Raw genomic sequence first — 12,133 nt, forward strand, 5'->3', positions numbered from 1 at the left:
GCAATAACAGAATCTAAACTGCACTGCACATGAAAGACCACAGCAGCGTCAGGTCCATCAAAGCTAATTGATTCTACTATGTCTTCATTTCCAAGGAAAAACGTGTCGGGCCGGTGAGAATGATAGAGGGCTTGATTTATGAAGCGCGGAGCGTGGAGATGTGGGTGTTGCAGGTTTAGAGAATTTCATCTCGGATCAAGCCTCGGCACTGCAGAGATAAAAGCAAAAAAAAGAGAGGTTGTACTTAAATGGATTATGTTTATGGCTTGTGTCTCACAAGCCACTGTGTGTGTGTGTGTGTGTGTGTGTGTGTGTGTGTGTGTGTGTGTGTGTGTGTGTGTGTGTGTGTGTGTGTGTTTGTGTGTGTGTCACTGGAGCTTTTCATATACAGAGCTCTCAAATTGTGGCCTGAGGTAAAATAACCTTGAGCAGCTATCAAAAAGAGATATTAATGATTTACAGAGCTGTTAACAAAGCCATCACCAGTGCACTGACCTCCTCTGTCCACCGTTGGAGTGTGTGTTTGCGCATGGATGTGTGTTTGGGTGTTTGTTACGCGTATGTGTATGTGGCTGCATGCTTTTAGCATTGTTTTTCGATGAGCCTTTCACAACACCAACAGTGGAAAATGAATGAACTTGGTATGAAATGAGGTGTTGCAGCATAGAGGTATTGTTTGGCCTCTGGCTGAAACCAGGGACCTCAGCTGTGAGACCCAAAAGAGACACTAATAGAGCAATTAATGGATGGGAAATGGATTTGTCAGCCTCAGTTAATGTTTCATGAGGGGCTACAGTTAAAGTTAATAAACAATAACCCACTCCTACATGTGACAGTTTTAAATCACTACTACTGTAGCAGTTAATAGTCTTGAGTAGTGGTAAAAAAAAAACAAACCAGCAAAGTAAATTCCTAATAGAACACAGAGGAAACATCTCAAAGGTGACATTTGATAGTGCAGGTATATGTAAAGGTGACGTTTGAAAGAGACTGAACCAAAAAGTGCCTGTAGTTTAGGCAGGATCATGGATTCCAACTGAGAACTTCTAGAGTATCTTACAGTAAGTACCGCTGCCGACCCCCCACCCCCTCTCCACCAGCTCCCACCTCTGATACGCCGCCCCTGGCTGTGCTTTGTATGATGGAGACCAATAAAGCCTAAAGTACAGACAGCTAGTCTTTTTCAACTCAGCATTATGCCATAGGAATCCCCGCACCTGCTTTCAAGTCCTCTTCCTCTGTCCTCTCCGCCGGGCTCAGCCTGTGTGTGTAGTGTCCGGCTGGGGGATGTGATAACTCAGCCTAAGCCCAGTCAAACCAGCTTAATTCTCCCTGTGTCAGAGCAAAGCTTCAGAATCGTCCATTTTATGGTTAAAAAAAAATCAGAACGCTCATTTGGCTTCCAGCAGCGAGGTGGGGCGTCATCTGAGGCAGAAGATTCTCTCATGCTCCCTTTTCCTTTTGCTTTCATTAAAAATATGCCATGCTATTGGTCTTGTTCTTTGGTCTGGCTTATTTTCTTTTTTTTTCTTTTTTCGCTCTCTGGTTTCAAACTTTTTCCTCTTCCTTTTTCTCTTCCCGCTTCTCTTTCTCTGCCTCTCTCTAGTATTGACTCGCGGACATTAAAAAAGGGATAAAGCTTTGGCCGGCCTTCACCAGGAGCCCCCAGCCTTGTGAATCCTGTCGGCCCATCAAATAATAGTAAAATGAATCCCTCAGCATTTGATTTAGTCGTGTCAAAAGGCCAATGAAATGAACTTCTGCGACACCAAATCCCTCTGTGCCAGGAAATTGGAACTAAATTTATTTAATTTCAACAGGAGCTTTTATATTGCATTCCTATATCCCCAATCCACTTTTTTTGTTCAACTTGGCAGTGTTCTGCTTTGTAGAATCAGAGGATGGCTTCCTTTTTTGATTCTTCATCCCTATTAAACTCTGGTCTGACCCCATCCACCTTATTATGGGCTGGACGTGTGAGGTTTCAGAGTGTAGCCTCTGTGAAGTTCAGTGACACCAAATATCTAAAGTATGCCAGTAAGATCTAATACATCCCTGACCAATACTGAATATGTGTTTGTTTGTTAGTGGCTGCCATTTGTCCCACACTATGCAACCTCCTAAGACACAGAAAAAATGCAAAATCAAAAATCTTTTAGTCTGTAGCCATTTTCATCATATTTGTTGTCTTTGAGTAAACATGTTTCATTTCAAACTGGGCATCTCAGATAAAGCTGTTCATATGGGAAAGATGAATTGTAAACCTATACAGGCTATCAGACAAAAAACAAACAAAACAAAACTGTTTGTATTGCTCACAGACAGGATTTAACATCCTCACAAAGGCGGAATGATTTTAATTTTTGTCATGTCACTCACGAAGTAAACCACATAAATACCATGATCATGTTACCAGTGTACCAGGAATGTATGCCTTGTGTATTTGATTGGCCTGTTAGCAAAAGTTTCTTCCGGTACATTGGACTGTGCCCCCTGGGTGCCATTCAATAAAGAGCTGATGTCAGTTTGATCACTTGCTGAATGTTTGAAAAACTCAAATCCTTCTTGTGTGGTCCCAATTGGTAATGTCACATTGATATTGTACCTGTTCCATTTATTCAGTATTGTCTTTCTACGAGCTGTGAGCACTTTGTAAAACTTAAAAAATAATACTTCACATTTTCATGTTCAAGTCTGGATCAAAACATTAACTGCATGTCAATATGTAAAATAATGCCAAAAGTACTTAAAGTATTTTGTTGTCTGTAATAGATTCTCCAATCCATACCTGCTGCAAGGAGATCCCCTTTTAAAGCCAAGAAGTTAGTTACAAAAGTAGAAGTGGAGATCTTCATTTTTTAACACAAAGTCCCTCTTTGTGTCCCTCTGCTGTGGCTCAGCATGGAAGCACTGTCTGATGAAGTTAATTTCACACTTAAAAGAGTTAATCTCTGGAAGATACCCGCTTGATTTTGAAGTCAGACTTCTAATTCCACACTATCTGGAGCTCTACTTCAACTGCATTTTTTCCATGTAACGGATGAAACTGTGGACTTTGAATCATTACAGCAACCAACTATCTTTCAGTGTACATGTTGTTCAGTATTGTTCTGAGATCAGTCTCTCGCCCAATGCTCTCTTTTGAGCTGTTATTTTGATAGGACATCTTAGCACGTCAGACAAGAAAGAGGGCGCATGCTTTACCAGGGAGCTCGAAACTTACAGTTATAAAACAAGAGGTGGGGTTGGCGTGATAACCTGTACATGAATTACAGTTCAGTGACATAACCCAAGCTCTTTTTTTCTAACCTCAACATTTCATGTGTAGCATCTACAGCAAACTGAGCAGTGATCACAGACCCTAACTGTCATAAACAGATGCAAGTAAAATTGAATCATCAAGCGCTTGTTATTGGACTCTGTGTTCATTAGTGTCTATAGTAATTGAATTATTTGAGACTACATTGTTGTTCAATAATTAGCTTATTAGCATGGAAACCACAGCACTGAAAGGCCAAGCAATCAGACCAACAATTAGCCATCAGTGCAAAGAGAGCGGGATTGGGGCCACGAGGCAATGGCAGCTTATGACAATAGTGGTCAACTCATTTCCATTACAACCAATTAGCGCCTGGCCTAATTTGATCTAAGGGAAAAGGAATCATTAAACAATGACACTCTGTGAATAGCAAAAGCATCTGTTTGAGTAAATTCATGTGGCAGTGATTGAAGGAACAGGCGAAGTCACTTGAAAGGGAGAGTTGCATCCATAAAGATATGGATTTATAATTTCCAGAATGCTGAACATTTTGAATGTTAAAATTTTAAAGTTTGATTCATGATAGTATTACATTGTCTTTAAATCTTCATGGGGAATTTGAGCACTTACAGTACATCTATGCATGTATGTGCAAATGCAATGTAAAGTATCAGAAATATACATATATTTGGGGTATTCATTGTTTCCATGCAGAAAAACCACACTCCCAAAGTTTTTATTTAGCTTTAACTTCATTTAGATTAAACCTATGTTCTCTAAAACTCCTGTTCGTCTGTGCCCTCCCAGAGCCTTGTCAATTAGCCAGATCAAAGACGGAAACATGCTGTGTTTTGTTTTTCTTCCATCTATAGACTTTTTCTTAAAGTGTAAATCAGACTGGAAGCCATCTCCCCACTGTAAGCCTCCAGGCCGATCATAACTGAAATGCCAATTATTTTCTCATTGCAATAAAGCCTCATCATGAAAATCTCATACACATCCACACACCTAATGAGGTTGAGTCATTCAGTATTGGTTTAAGGACCACTGAAGATTGCACAGACATAATCGCATCTCTGAGAGGCTAATTTCTGTGAGCCTGCCAAGTCGGCACTTTGTTGTTCATAATGGTTGTTTTTTTTCTTCGTGCCGTGAAACTGCAACAAAAGGACTTATAACCTGCACGTTATTGAAGCTTTTTATAGCAAGTGTTGGCACAGAGGACGACAGCAGAGACATGCATGGCAATCTCAAAGAACTATCTCATAACAAAACCTCTGCCGAATAACACGGTCTAGGCTTTTGCAAGGCTTTGTGCAGCACAGTTTTCACGAAGGCACCCTCCAAATTGCACAACGCACTTTTTCCAGAGTAGTTCATCTTACAGTTTGCCATTTTATTAAACTCACACGAGGGTTCATGCAAATGCGTTATGCTTCGAGGTACAGCCAGCACGTATCCCAATCTCCCGATGATTGTGAGGGACGCGTGACAATGCGCATTACTAATTTCACAGCCAAGGCATTAACTTGGCCCAGGGTGGAAGGAATCAATAGAGAAGAAGATATCTTTGAGAAAGCTAGAAAAAGCAAGCCTCTGCATCTTCTCTTCGGATTTTTTACATGCCTTCTACTGTATACATCTGCATGTGACAGTTTAACTTCTCTGGGAAAAAATTAAGAAATGGGATGCGACTCAAGATGAGATGGGCCAGAACTAAAACACAAATACTTTTTTCTAAATATATGAACCACTAAGCTCTATGTCAAATTATTGTGGAATCAGCCTGCACTGTAACACTAAAGCTAGGGGCCTTGGTGATATGTCTATATAGGAGGTTTTGCATGAATAAAGAGATGGCTAAAGCTGCACTCAATGTGACCCTTTCTTCTTTGCAGATGCCATAACTACCATCACACTGTATTTGATTTCAGTTCAGTATGCCAACACAAACAACACACAGCAAACAAAGGAGCAAAACCTTTTTCAAAAAAACGTTTCCTAGCTGGTTAGAGTCATACTGCAAATCAGTGGTTGCATGCTTTCAGAGCCAACAAATCTACAGAGGATGCCATATCCCCTGCCCTCCACTCAGTCTTCACATTGCCTGGAATTTGAGAACAGCTACATCAGAATGTTACTGTTTGTGGATTTCAGCTCGGCATTCATGAAAATCACACCCGTAGAGCTGAGCTAGTTCACTCAAACAGTTACTCATAAATAGCTGCAGGACTGTGTGTCTATTTGACCGATGGTGGAGCTAAGCTAAACACATACACACACACAAACGCACCGAGCGAGAGGGTTGTGTCGTTTATATATTAATCAGAACACAATTGCTGTGAAACAATTAGAGCAACCACATTTCTTTTTCATTGATTCATTGCTCTATTCCTGCTCACGCTGGTTCCCTTTCTTCATTCACTCTTAGCTTGCTCTCAACCACACTATTCCCTCTATCTCGTCCAGTGAGCTGGGGAGGACAGGCAAACTTTGAATGGTGTGTTAACAAAAGAACAACCAACAAATCCATAGCATAGCATTTCCTTAATTAATTGCATTCATCTGACAACACAGGTGCTGATCATTGGCTGATTTTTGTGGCATGATTCAGAGTAATAGGGATTCTGAAAATCCTGCTGGAAAAGCTGCTTTAAATGACTCAAAGAAAGTTTCCTATCCCTGCCCTCTATTGGCAGTTACTTATTTAAATTATATTTCTAAATTCTGTTTGATAGATTTAGGATGATTTATTCACAACTATAACCAAAAATTACATTTGACTTGTCATTCAGTGTTTGACTTTTGCCTGCCCTTCAAGTGCTTCTTTTAGTTACTGGCATGTCCACATCTACTACTATTATTCCGACACCTTGCTTTGGCTTTGAATCGTAGCAACAGCAATGCTTTTCCTCTCTGCTCCTATCAGTTTGTGAACAGGCAGACCCGCCAGATGTTCTTGCCAACAACATCTATCAGCAGCCTGTGTGAAGGTTTCAAAGAGGGCAGGATTATGAGAATAACAAAAGAGGGACCACTTGGGTTGTGTACACAGGAGATTACCAATACTCCAAACACCTTTACACATCAATATGAACATGCTGCGAAGTTATTAAACAGGCAATTTGTTGGTTATTCAAAATGCCTGGAGATTTGCATCACACAGACCATATTGTGTGTACAGAATGGCGTCTGCAGGTACGGTTTGACCAGAAGCGGCAGGGTGAAATTTACTTGCAACTCCTTCGTGCTACATTTGACCTTCGCTTAATCAGGATGTTCTCCTGAGATCCAAACCCTTTTATGAGTGAGTCCTCTTTCCAGGAGGGTCTGCGTTTATTGTTGTCGACGACTTGCCAGCTCTCATTAGCATTTCACAAACCTGGAATTTATACAATACTACAAATAGGTTGATTTTTAATCGCCTTTACCTGCTATCGATGATGTTGTCACTAACTGTAAGCCGTGGGGAGACACTAAATTGTCATTTTACCAGAAAAACAGAAACATGCACATTTAATAAATAAATCCAAACAAACAATCTTTCCCTCATATCTTAAAAAATGCACAACAGGAACGCAGCAAATTTCAACAAACCCTTACCCACGTCTGAAATGTGCATGAGCGTCCGACAGCAGAGACAAGAGGTGAGTGGGAGCATGTGGAGTCATCCAGGGGCCAGTGGAGGGATTGATTGTCTGCTGGGCGGGGGATTATATATTTGTGTGTTCAGCCTCCCACAGTCCAATTGGGTTTGTTCTGCCATGGCTAGATTATGGAGCTGAGTCTGAATGCATGGTGTAGTTACAGTCTCTGTGTGTCAAGAGCACCCGAATGACACCTCAGCAGAAGATGTGAGTGGGTAAGCGGCACACATGCAAGGACACACGCACGCATGCGCACACGCGCGCGCACACACACACACAAATGAAGCACAAAATCATAAGCACACATATTGACACTTTTGGTAGACACATTAATCTGTATACACACACAGTCACACACACATTCACACAGCCTTTAAGCGGCTTAAGAAAAGGTGTATTGACTAAAGATCCTTTTACACACACACATGCGCACACACGCACACACACACACACACACACACACACACACACACACACACACACAGGCAAACACACAGTATATCCCACAATAGACGTGCACTGTCCAATATGGACACAGACCACATGACAGTTAGGAAAACATCCATATGGAGCGCATTTGAATGAAAGCTGTGTGACTTTCTATTCTGAATGTGGAAGTTCTGTAAGGCTGAAACATTGTATTACAACATTTCATTTGATATTTGAACAAGCGTTCAACTCTTTGACACTGGAAATATCAATCAAACTGACTTGATAATATATATCAGTCTAGCCATGAATGAGCAGCTTGTTACAAAATGTGACTTCTATCATTTGTAACAATAATACCATCTCCACCATGCTGGCAGCTGGCATTTAAGATAAGCACATTATAAATTAATACTGAAGTTAGAAGTCATCCCAAAACATTGGCTTTTAATAAAAAGCCACTTCTAAATGTTACCTCTGCGATTCCAGCTGGCAATGTTTTTCCCCGCCAATACATTGCATTTTGGATTAAAAGCCTTGGAAAGTCTTTAATCATAGACTTGCCCTTTAGAACAGTAATGGCAATGACACACAATTTTAAACACAAATAGTTGAAATCACAATTTTCCACTTACCTTATTGTTGTAGTGCTAAATGAAACAACGAGAAGTTACACAAAAAGAAAAGCTTGGGTACACCAGGGCAACAGCAGTCAATTGAACACAATTCTGTTAGACTTGCTTTAACTTGAAATGCAGAAAGGCAACATGAAGCATGATTATTTTGTCCACATTTGCCCTGAAAGTCTTCTCTCGTCATTATGTGTTAGAAATCTATTTAAGACAAAGCAGCGAAAAAGAACACTGCCAGCAGTTTGTGTACGATTCTCAAGAGCCCCACCGCCCAAGATATGGCCCAAGACGTTTGAGCCCTGCTCCAAATTAGCAAATCTCCATAGTCTAGGCCACACTTCAAGACAGCAACATACTCATAAAACATGGTTCTAATTGCTCTGTCACATCAGACGCCATGTCCCTGATGTACTTTACTGTCCCCCCTATTAAATGCTAATATCATTCTAAGAAGTTTGTAATAATGTATCCCTCATTAGGGCCTAAACAGGCCAGAGTAACTGGGAAAGAGAGGAGCAATTAACTTAAGCACAGCACACCTATAGATTTGAGGCCCGTTCCAAAGGGCCTTAATAACAAAGCAGAGGAGGAGAAAGATACCCCGCAATTTATAAAAAAAGACTGTTTATTAATGGCTCATGGGCTCATTTGCATAATTTAGCATTCCCTTCCCATTAGCAAGCATTATTTCTCCAGCATTTCTTTACACCCCCGGGTTTTAGCCAGGGCAGGGACGATAAATCTATGATAACTCTGACATCAATTTGCAGCCACTTCTCAGCAAAAGGACATTTAAGTTGGCAGCAGAAACAGTTAGTTTGTGTGAATGTCCACTGTGTGTCATCCCCGATGTCCATTATTTGCGTTGTGCATCTGACCTAATTATGTTTGTGTTGTCATAAGAATATGTTTAGAAGCAGCTCATTATTTAGGAAATGACTGCAATGGCTATAACCAAAAGACCAAAAGAGAGGAGAGTGGTAATTTGGGAAATCATAGTTATGTGGCTTTCTCCTGATTTGCCATTCTTGTGCATTGTCTTTGTATACAATGCCACTGATACCTCATCTCAAAGCAGCTGAATGAATAACTGAATAGCCATTCAGTAAATTCTGAACAGGCACTTTCTCTCAATGCATTATTGTCTCACCCACAAAAGGCTTCAAGTTTTGCAAAATTGTAAAATCACTGAGGCGAAAACTATTAGCTCAGGGATTTGTGTTTGTTTGTTTGGTTCAGTGGAAAGCTGGCAATTTTGGGACTTAAAGGGCAAATCCACCAATTTTACACATTAAAGTGTTTTAGAGTTCTTGGCGAGTACTATTCTTTATGTGAAAAAAAAGATACAAAAATAGTATAAAGCCTTTTGTGGCTCCAGAGGAAGCTGCATTTAATCTGATAAATTGTCTCCAGTGATGTCACTCATTAGTAATTCTGTTGTGTTGTGTTGTGGGTTATGTAGGCATCAGGTTTTCATAAGTAGCCCACAAATCAAGAATTGCTCTCTAACACTGTTGGTCTCTCGATGGGCAGTTAAAACAAATTAATAACACTGATGTCAGAGATAACACTTTTTCATTCAGCATGTTTTTCCTTTTCAAAACCTGGCTCCTACATCACCCACAATGCAAACGCCACTGAGTGACGTCCCTGGTGGAAATTTATCAGATAACACGCCGCATCATCTGGAGCCACAAAAGGCTTCATATTACTTTTTCCACATATCAAGTAGTCCTCACCAACAAAACTAAATACGCTTTAATGCTTACAATTGGTGGTATTACCCTTTAAGTTGATTTTTGGGCAGCAACAATTGTTGACATATATTAAAGCCAACAGGAGCTTTAATTGTTTGAAGCAGTTCAAAGTAGAAAGTAGAAATATAATATAATAGGCTATTTCATAAAAGCACCAACATATGCTATACAATATACAATCTAGCCAATAAACTGCAAAGTTACATTCTTTACAAAACATCAGTATGAGTAATACCAAGAAGACTAACGCAAATACAAGAACCCCAAAATGGGACTGACATTATCTGGAAACAAGGAGCCTGAAACATAATCGTTGCTTTGATAGAATGGCAGTAGAAATGAACTGGGCCAACAATACAGTACCTGTTAGAAAAGAGTGTTCCAATCAAAACTTTAATGCTCCTTTTTGCAAGAAAGTGGATTTCTGAGTCGTGTCAAACACTGGCGCGCTGGGATTGTAGGTCGGGCCAGCCACCATCCCAGAGCATCAGTATTTGTCAAGTTGGGAATGAGACTCAAAAATCAAATTAGAGCTTTAACAAAATGTTCATAAAACATGATTTTTGGCGTTTCACTTTATCCATTATCAGCCTTGATCTATCTCTGAGGTTAAATTGCGTGAATATAACAAACGGCTCCTCTCCAGTGACATTATTCATTTAAGGTCTTCTCCAGTGGCTCTGGTTCTTTGGTATTACAAAGCTCTATATTCTCACACTCATTACAGTAACTCGCACACCTCACATGTCCCTGGATGATGCTTGTAACTGCTTTGACATGCAACCAGTAAAATGGTACTCATAATATTTAGTCTATATTTAGAGTATTAAGGCTTAAAAGTAAGCTTGCCTGTAATATTTCTGTTAAACAGACAACCCGACAATAAAACTGTATGTTCTCAGGTAACAGATGGATTGAAGACACCAATGTGACCAAAAGGACTCTTGAGAAGGCTCTTTTCTTCTATTAATTCCAGTAGATAACCTTTGGGAAACCTCAGAAGTCTCAGGCAGAGAGTTAAAACTAATCGGACAACATTATATTTCACCTTTCAGTGTCAGGAGGAAGGAGGGAAGCTTGACACACTGATCTCAAGATCTCTTCTCTTCTCTTCTCTTCTCTTCTCTTCTCTTCTCTTCTCTTCTCTTCTCTTCTCTTCTCTTCTCTGTAATCCTCTACCTACATGACTGACCACATCACCCCCGGCAGGACGACCATAACATCTTGATAGACAAATAATGAAATAATCTCCTCCGTCCCACTCATTAGCCATGACATCATGGTGGCGCGGAGGCCAGACAATGGAGTGACTCCATAACGCTGCACGACTGTTGTGTGTCAGACAGCCTGTGGGGGGCAGACAAGACCTTTGGAAGCAGGCGCAGCGTAAAAGAATCATTTCAGCACTTTTTTATGCTGGATGCAGGAGGATTGGTTTTGATTCATCCCACTCGTTTCTCTTTTGACTTCACAAGTAAAAAAAAAAAACATAAATAAAATCACATAGATTCACCCCCCCCCCCCATCAGTGTGTTATTAAAACATTTAGTTTTACTATTGTGCCATGTAAGTCAGGGTTAGGACTATGTTTAGTCATTTCATTAAGGTTTACAGACTCATTTGTATTAGACATGCAAATATAAAGATGTAAAACTTATACTTTTTTTTCCCCCCAATTAGTCAGAAACCTTATTAATATCACTCTGCTCCGTAAACTCTATGAATCATCTCACAGTCTTGTTAATTAAAGACTTCCTTTTTGTTCCTTCCTCCATTTCATGAGAAATCACAGTGGATCAGTTGCTGCACGTCAGTTCATTAATCACCTCGCCTTCTGTTCTCCCTTTCTCTACGTCTATAAGTCAACCAACACGTACACGCATGCAGCGATTAAAGTTATTTTCATTATTCTTTGATGATCTCATTCTCTTCCACTGTGACTCTATATGGGCTTCCATGTACTCACGTGTCACCGAACACACATGCTATTAACGCTCTCGCCAGCCCCTCACGCGTTACCTTCGTTCTCCTTCCATTTACTGACCTACAATTGTTCCTCTCCGGCAGTCGCACAAACACGCACATTTTTTTTTTCTTCCCCTCATTCTAATTATTGATCTGTCATCTTTGTGTCACGTAATGAACCAAATGAACCGTATTAACCAATCAAATGTCAAAGACTGTGAGGAGATGTCATGTGATTGCCCTCGGTGGCCAATGGGCACCTGTTGTGGAATAATTATATATAATTATATAATTAACCTTTTGTCAATGAATGAGTCAGTCATCCTGTGTGCATTTGGTGAGCGTGTGTTTGTGTGTGTCAAGCACATGCACGGCTACTGTAAAACAAATGCACGGTTCTTCTTCTGCGTGACACAGTGGTGTCTACAGAGCACCTACTGAGTT

The sequence above is a fragment of the Acanthopagrus latus genome, chromosome 17 (assembly GCF_904848185.1).
Source record: "Acanthopagrus latus isolate v.2019 chromosome 17, fAcaLat1.1, whole genome shotgun sequence".
NCBI lineage: Eukaryota > Metazoa > Chordata > Actinopteri > Spariformes > Sparidae > Acanthopagrus > Acanthopagrus latus.